Source organism: Empidonax traillii, unplaced genomic scaffold (assembly GCF_003031625.1).
Source record: "Empidonax traillii isolate 1590-97213 ecotype Southwest subspecies unplaced genomic scaffold, ASM303162v1 scaffold385:size1130455, whole genome shotgun sequence".
NCBI lineage: Eukaryota > Metazoa > Chordata > Aves > Passeriformes > Tyrannidae > Empidonax > Empidonax traillii.
In genome coordinates, this window is record NW_020955578.1 from 788,384 (window position 1) to 794,791 (window position 6,408).

General features: G+C 38.2%; 1 protein-coding gene across 9 annotated transcripts in view; it reads left to right on the forward strand.

Annotated features, from left to right (window-relative positions):
• Window positions 1-1,164, forward strand: part of CNOT2 (CCR4-NOT transcription complex subunit 2) — an 85,885-nt gene extending 84,721 nt beyond the window's left edge. For all 9 annotated transcript variants that reach the window (XM_027893248.1, XM_027893250.1, XM_027893243.1 and 6 more), the window contains one exon: window positions 182-1,164. The gene's annotated coding sequence lies outside the window, so the exon portion shown is untranslated. The remainder of the gene's footprint in view (window positions 1-181) is intronic.
• The last annotated feature ends 5,244 nt before the right edge of the window (window positions 1,165-6,408 follow it).

Here is a 6,408-nt window from a genome sequence, read left to right on the forward strand (position 1 = left end):
TTTTTTTTTTTTTAACTGTAGGAGTTCCATCTGGAATATGACAAACTAGAAGAAAGGCCTCATCTGCCATCAACCTTCAACTACAACCCTGCTCAGCAAGCCTTCTAAAGACTTCCCTTTTCTTGGGGTATGGCTGTCTCAGCACAATACTCAACATAACTGCAGAACTGATGTGGCTCAGGCATCCTGGTTTTAATTCCTTGAGGATCTGGCAATTGGCTCAATGCGAAGGGTCACCATTTGAGGTCCTGCCTTACTAATTATGTGCTGCCCAACAACTAAATTTGTAATTGTTTTTCTTTAGTTTGAGCAGGGTCTGAATTTTTGTTTTTGTTTTCTTTTTTGCCAGCAGACAAGCTTGGGTCTGTAAAGACAAGCGAGTACACTGACAAAAGTTTACCACTTAGTTTTCCAAAATGTAAAAACAAAAAAAAAAGAAAAAAGACAAAAAATTAGACAACAAAATTTGCATTGTTCATTGTAGCACTATTGGTAATAAAAACTGTTTGTGCATTTTTATGTGAAGATCCTTCTCGTATTTCATTTGGAAAGATGAGCAAGGTTTGCTTCCTTCATTTTACTTCCCCTTCTGTTTTTGAAAGGCAGTTTTCGCCAAGCTTAATGCAAGAATATCTGACTGTTTAGAAGAAAGATATTGCCACAGTCTCTGGTTAGTTTCCAGAGTTGTGTATTACTGAGCTTCATCTTTCCAGAATGAGCAAAACACTGTCCAGTCTTTGTTACGATTTTGTAATAAATGTGTACATTTTTTTTAAATTTTTGGACATCACATGAATAAAGGTATGTATGTACGAATGTGTATATATTATATATATGACATCTATTTTGGAAAATGTTTGCCCTGCTGTACCTCATTTTTAGGAGGTGTGCATGGATGCAATATATGAAAACGGGACATTCTGGAACTGCTGGTCAGGGGACTACTTTGTCGCCCTGTGCACTAAAGGGCCAGATTTTCAGCAGCCAAGGACATCCATACCCAAGTGAATGTGATGGGACTTAAAGAAGTGAACTGAGACAATTCACTCTGGCTGTTTGAACAGCAGCGTTTCATAGGAAGAGAAAAAAAAAAGATCAATCTTGTATTTTCTGACCACATAAAGGCTTCTTCTCTTTGTAATAAAGTAGAAAAGCTCTCCTCACTGCAGTGTTGACTTTGATTTGAGATTGTGAAATTATTTCTTCAACAATGAAAAATGGAAAAAAAAAGTTGAAGTATTAAAACTATCAAACTGTACAGTGGTTAAGACATTTGAAGAGTCTTTTTGCTGCTGACAAGTAAATTTATGAGAGAGTTTTATATTCTTTTCCACAGCCCAAAAAGTTTGGTTAACCTTGGTTTCAGATCCCTTGTCTATAATAGCAAATAATTTTTCGAAAGAGGGGTGGGGTAACGTGTCAGATGATAAGAAAGATGCTTCAAGAATTCATCACAGAAGGAATACTTGGAAGAAGCTTGGGTTAGAACTGAGCTCAGCTTAGTTCCGTGTTGACATTTTCCCACTTAAAACAGAAATACATTTCATTTGATGTTCGCTGCTACTTGAAATTCCAGATGCAAACAAACATGAATATACATTTGTTCTGAAAATTATAACTGTTCTCTAGAGCGGACCAAGAAAAACCTGAACTGTTTGGATAGTTTTCTTTTTCTAGATATGATTACCATTTCTGATTGAGTTGCCTCTGGCCATGCAGACCATTTCAAAATACCTGAAATTACCAAAGCAAGAAAAGACACATCAGTGAATTGTGGGGGGTTATTTTTATGTTTTGACCCATTCTTCTGTGTAGTGCAAGAGCAGCTTGTTGGCATGGATTCAGTTATGCTTGGAAATCGGACCATTGATGGCCTTGCTGTGGTTCTGTATCAGGTGTATGGCAATTTTAAATTCTGCACTTTTTCTAATCTCTCTTTTAAGGTAGTAGGGATAAAAATATAAGCCTGTTGATTATATTTTTTTCCTGTTATTAAAGAAAACTTTTCCCGACTTGAAAGAAGAGGATGGTTATAATCCATATGATAGCTAACACAACTGAAAAAAAGTGGTGGCTTTTTCTTTTTCTCAAACCAAAGCAGATTCAAACGTACCTTTGATTATTCAAACATAAATTTATGAATTTTCAAAAGGATAATTTTCTGAAAGCGTCTTATTACTCTCCACAGTTAATGTTATATTTTTTACAGTTGGATGTCCACTATGACTTTTGCTTTTTTTTTTTTCTTAAGGATTCCTGAAGTGATGTTTGCATCTTCAGATCAAATGTGATTATTTTTTGTTCTATGTATTTGGGGTTTTTTTAATGTTATTTTTCATTGGCCTAACCAGTCTCCTGGAAATTAACAACATATGGGAAAGGGAGCAAAATAAGTTACATTAAAATAGTAAGTACCTGTGGTAGTTTAAAAACAATTAAACTGAAACTGTGAAGCTCAGTTCTCAAAAAAATTATTTGATGATACAGTTGTATTCAGTTCCACAATCTTTCAAAAATATGAGATGCCCTGATTTTAGGATGCTTCTCACCTGTGAGCAAGGAACTGATGCTTTGCTCCTTCCAAGGGGAAGAACAGTCTGGCTTTTTTTATTGATTCAGTAAGCATATATGGAGACTTTGAAACCTGTGACTTAATTTCATATTACACTCTGGGTTGAAGCAAGAGAAACAGGTTTAAACAGGAAACAAGGTGTAAAATTGGAACCATTTTTATCTGATATCATAATTATTTTAAAAATTGGAAAAAAACCCCATACTGCTTTTTTTCCTAAAAGGAAAAAAACCTCAGCCCTCATTTATACACTCACACATGTAGCAAATGGGCAGCTGAATTGACCAAGAGATTTTCAAACCAACAATTAAAGTCTGAGGCTTGTTTAGTATGTTTTTACATTCCACTAGCACTATGAATAGGCAGATAATAGTATGCTGTTCTAAAAATATCTTTATTTGATGTTAGTGTTTTTCCCCATAAATACAGCTTTGTACAACTTGCAAGGTAAGTTCTGAGTAGCAAACTGGGTGCTTTTGCAAAGAAGTATTCCTATTTCTGGCCTGTTCAACACACTCTCGCAGTCACTGCTTCATGTTGTGTGTTGTTGTAAATCTTTATTGAGTAGTTAGCTCCAGTTTCTCTGCAAATCCACTACCCTCAATTTCCAGGATTAAAATGGGTTTATTATCCCTACTATTGCAAAAAACACTTCTTATTTTAAATTATTACTCAAACCACCCTGCTTGTGGAAAAATCAAGGGTACCAGAGAATCATGGAGGAAGGAGGTGTTAAAAAATGAACAAACAAAAAAGCCACCCAGGACTCAAATCTCTCCCATCTTCATACCTGGAGCCACAAATACTTAAGCACGTGAGAACCTTCATGGCCTTGATTAACCTAATTGAAGACCCAGGTAATCCAGGGAAGCCTGCAGATACTCACATGGGTAAAAATATTTTTCATTTGATTGTGACCTTCAATGAAGTGTTGACTGTGTGTGTGTTGGGATTCATGACCACACCAGTCCCTCACGATGTGACCTCTATGCAGTACAAAGAGATATAATCATATCACTTTGCTCCATGTCATGTCTGAAATCCTCTCTATCCCCAAGCCAGTATTATTTGTACTTGTCTGTTTCCATTTTACAGTTTCCGTGAAAAAAATTACCAAGCATGTACCCAAAATAAGAACTTGTGCATTGTAGTCAGATTCAGAATTTTTTGCAGAGTGTTAAGAGACTCTTTCTGTTGACCATTAAGAGACCAGAAAGCAGTCTTTGGCACAACCAGCACGGGGAGACATAGAGGTCTGTGAGGCCATCACTTGAGTGGCTTGTAGGTGGCCACTGCTATGGAAGAAGCTGTACAGCTTCTAAATAATATTGTTTCAAGATACTTGTCACCTAGAAGGACCTTTTTTTTTTTTTTTTTTTTTTTTTTTTTTTTTTTTTTTTTTTTTTTTTTTTTTTTTTTTTTTTTTTTTTTTTTTTTTCTTGTGGTTGAAAATACTGCCATAGCTGGATATTGAGTGAAACAAAAGAGGAAATCTGATTGCTGTCTGTCACACTGAGGAAAAGCTTTTAAATGCACAGTTGTCATCCGAAGCATGAGGTAGCTAGACAGAGCTTTTGATTTAGGATCCTAAATATAACAATTGCTTCTAATAAAGCCAAATGAGTGATCTTAGGTTTCAAATACCCTTTCATCATGTTCCACAAAATCTGTCGCTGCCCATAATTCGTGCTAGTAGAAGTTGAATTCTGGTAAAGAATGCAGATTGGACTAAGCAGTTAGTCTGAGTTGTCAGCTGATGCTTTTATTTTCGGGTATGGTGTAAGAACTGAAAAGGTGTAGCTGTTTTTGTTTCTGTCTTGTGAGGATACATGCTGTCATTTCCATAAATCTGAAAGCTTCCAGTACATTGAAAAGACCTGAGGAAATGCAACTGGATAACTTTTTTTGAAATCCTGGCTTGAATTGCTTCAGTACATTTATCTCTTAGGACCACTTTACCATTAGAGGCAAACTTTTTTTTTTTTTTTTTGAAAGGAATGTTAAAGCACATGGAACGATAGTTTTGAATATTAATGATTCAACCCACTTCTGGATTAGCAGTGCTAAGCAAGTTTGTGTATTATTTTTCTAGACTTCAGTTTGTCATTTGCATTTCATATTCTTTGGTTGGTATTAATGTGCCGATATTCCATGTGGGTATATGTCAGGTTTTTCCTGCTAACACTGCCAAAATAATTTTCTGCAAAATCACTTCTTTGAACTCCCTCTTGTTTAACAAACAATCCAGAGAAGTAGTCAGTTTTCATGGTTGGACCGTCCTGCATTGCCTGTAAACAGTCCTGATGAGGGGTGAAAATGAGGCGGGCGTCCTGAAGCTGCTGTGATGCAAACGTCGATGACCCTCTGTGGAAATCTTTCAGCGTTCTCTACATTTCTTCTGGACAAAAGGGCTGGTTTGGTTGTTCCCAATGATCTCCCTTCCTTGGAAGACCCATCTACTTTGTGGTAGGCATCACAGCATTGGTTTCAAAAAGGCATTTCGTTATTATACATACAGACATTTGCTGGTGGATAGGCAGTTCATTTCTGGCACTTCCATGGCAGAGGTGTGATCAATGTCACGAGGAGCGCTGCTAGGCTTCTGCAAGGAAGCAGGGAGGTGTGAGCCCAATCCCTTCAACGGGTGTGTGGTGGCAGAGCCCCACCGTGGGCTGCCCAGCCTTGAGGTACATAACCAAGGCAGAGGCATTCTCAGCACCAGCTGTACCAGGTGAGTCATCTGCAGTTGGCCACAGGTAAGACTGTCCCTTGGCTGTGGGGCAAGGAAGGGCCAAAAAAGCAGATAGCAACCTATTTTCCTGCTGTTGGGAATTTCATGCAGGCATTTAATTTCACATGCCAGTTTTTCAGACCTGGCGGCTCCTTATGCTCATGGTCCCAGAGCCAACATCCTGACTCTTGTCCTCAAATGACAGGAGAGCTAAAATCTTTACAACAGGCTCCTACAACCCAGCTTTACTCTCTTACAAATCAGGCATTGGTGATCATTTTTCACTTCCAACTGATGCAAATAGACTGAGTCCTGACTGAGTCATTTGTTCAGAACTTCAAAATCTGTCAGATCACCTGGTGAATATTCAGCACCATTCCCAGTTAAAATACAGACTCAGCATCTCCTCCAACTGTAGATGATGTAGGGGTTGGATGCACACAGGAGGACTAACTCAAGGTTGCTGTGTCACCCAGTGATCTGTTGCCTTCATTTTCATCTGACAGTGCTTTATGTCCCTGGGATTAGAGGGAGCTGAATGGAGTACCAAAGGCCAGCTGCTCAGAAGGTAAGACAGACAAGAAGCCACAACTTCTACACTGTGAAAGCAGGGCTGGAGCTTCCCTTTTCAGGTGGTGACAAATCTACCTGATTAAAATTTTATTTTTTATATTATGAAAGCTATATACAACAAGCCCCATCATTAGAGACGACTGTCACCACAAGTGCTGGCAGCAAAGCCTCATTGATGGGAATGGATGAACAGAGCCAAGAACTAACCAAGATGAGTCCCATTTCTAGTATAAATGCCTCCCACAGGCTTAAGTAAGAAAAAATAATCCCAGGCTAAGAGCTGGCATAGTAGTTCAGAAACCCATTGGTATCAGGGCAGGGCTGCTTACAAAGCAGCTGGCCTGAGAGCAGTGTGGTAGTGCACTGGTGCAAGCAAGGACAATATTTACATCCATTTATATTCATGTCACAGCATGGATTCTTAATAGCCTTCCTGCCAAACCTTGTTCAATAGTCCATTTGGAGAACCTATGGATCAACTTTATTTATAAAAATTTGACATGCACTCTGCAGTGGGAAAGTGATTGAAAAA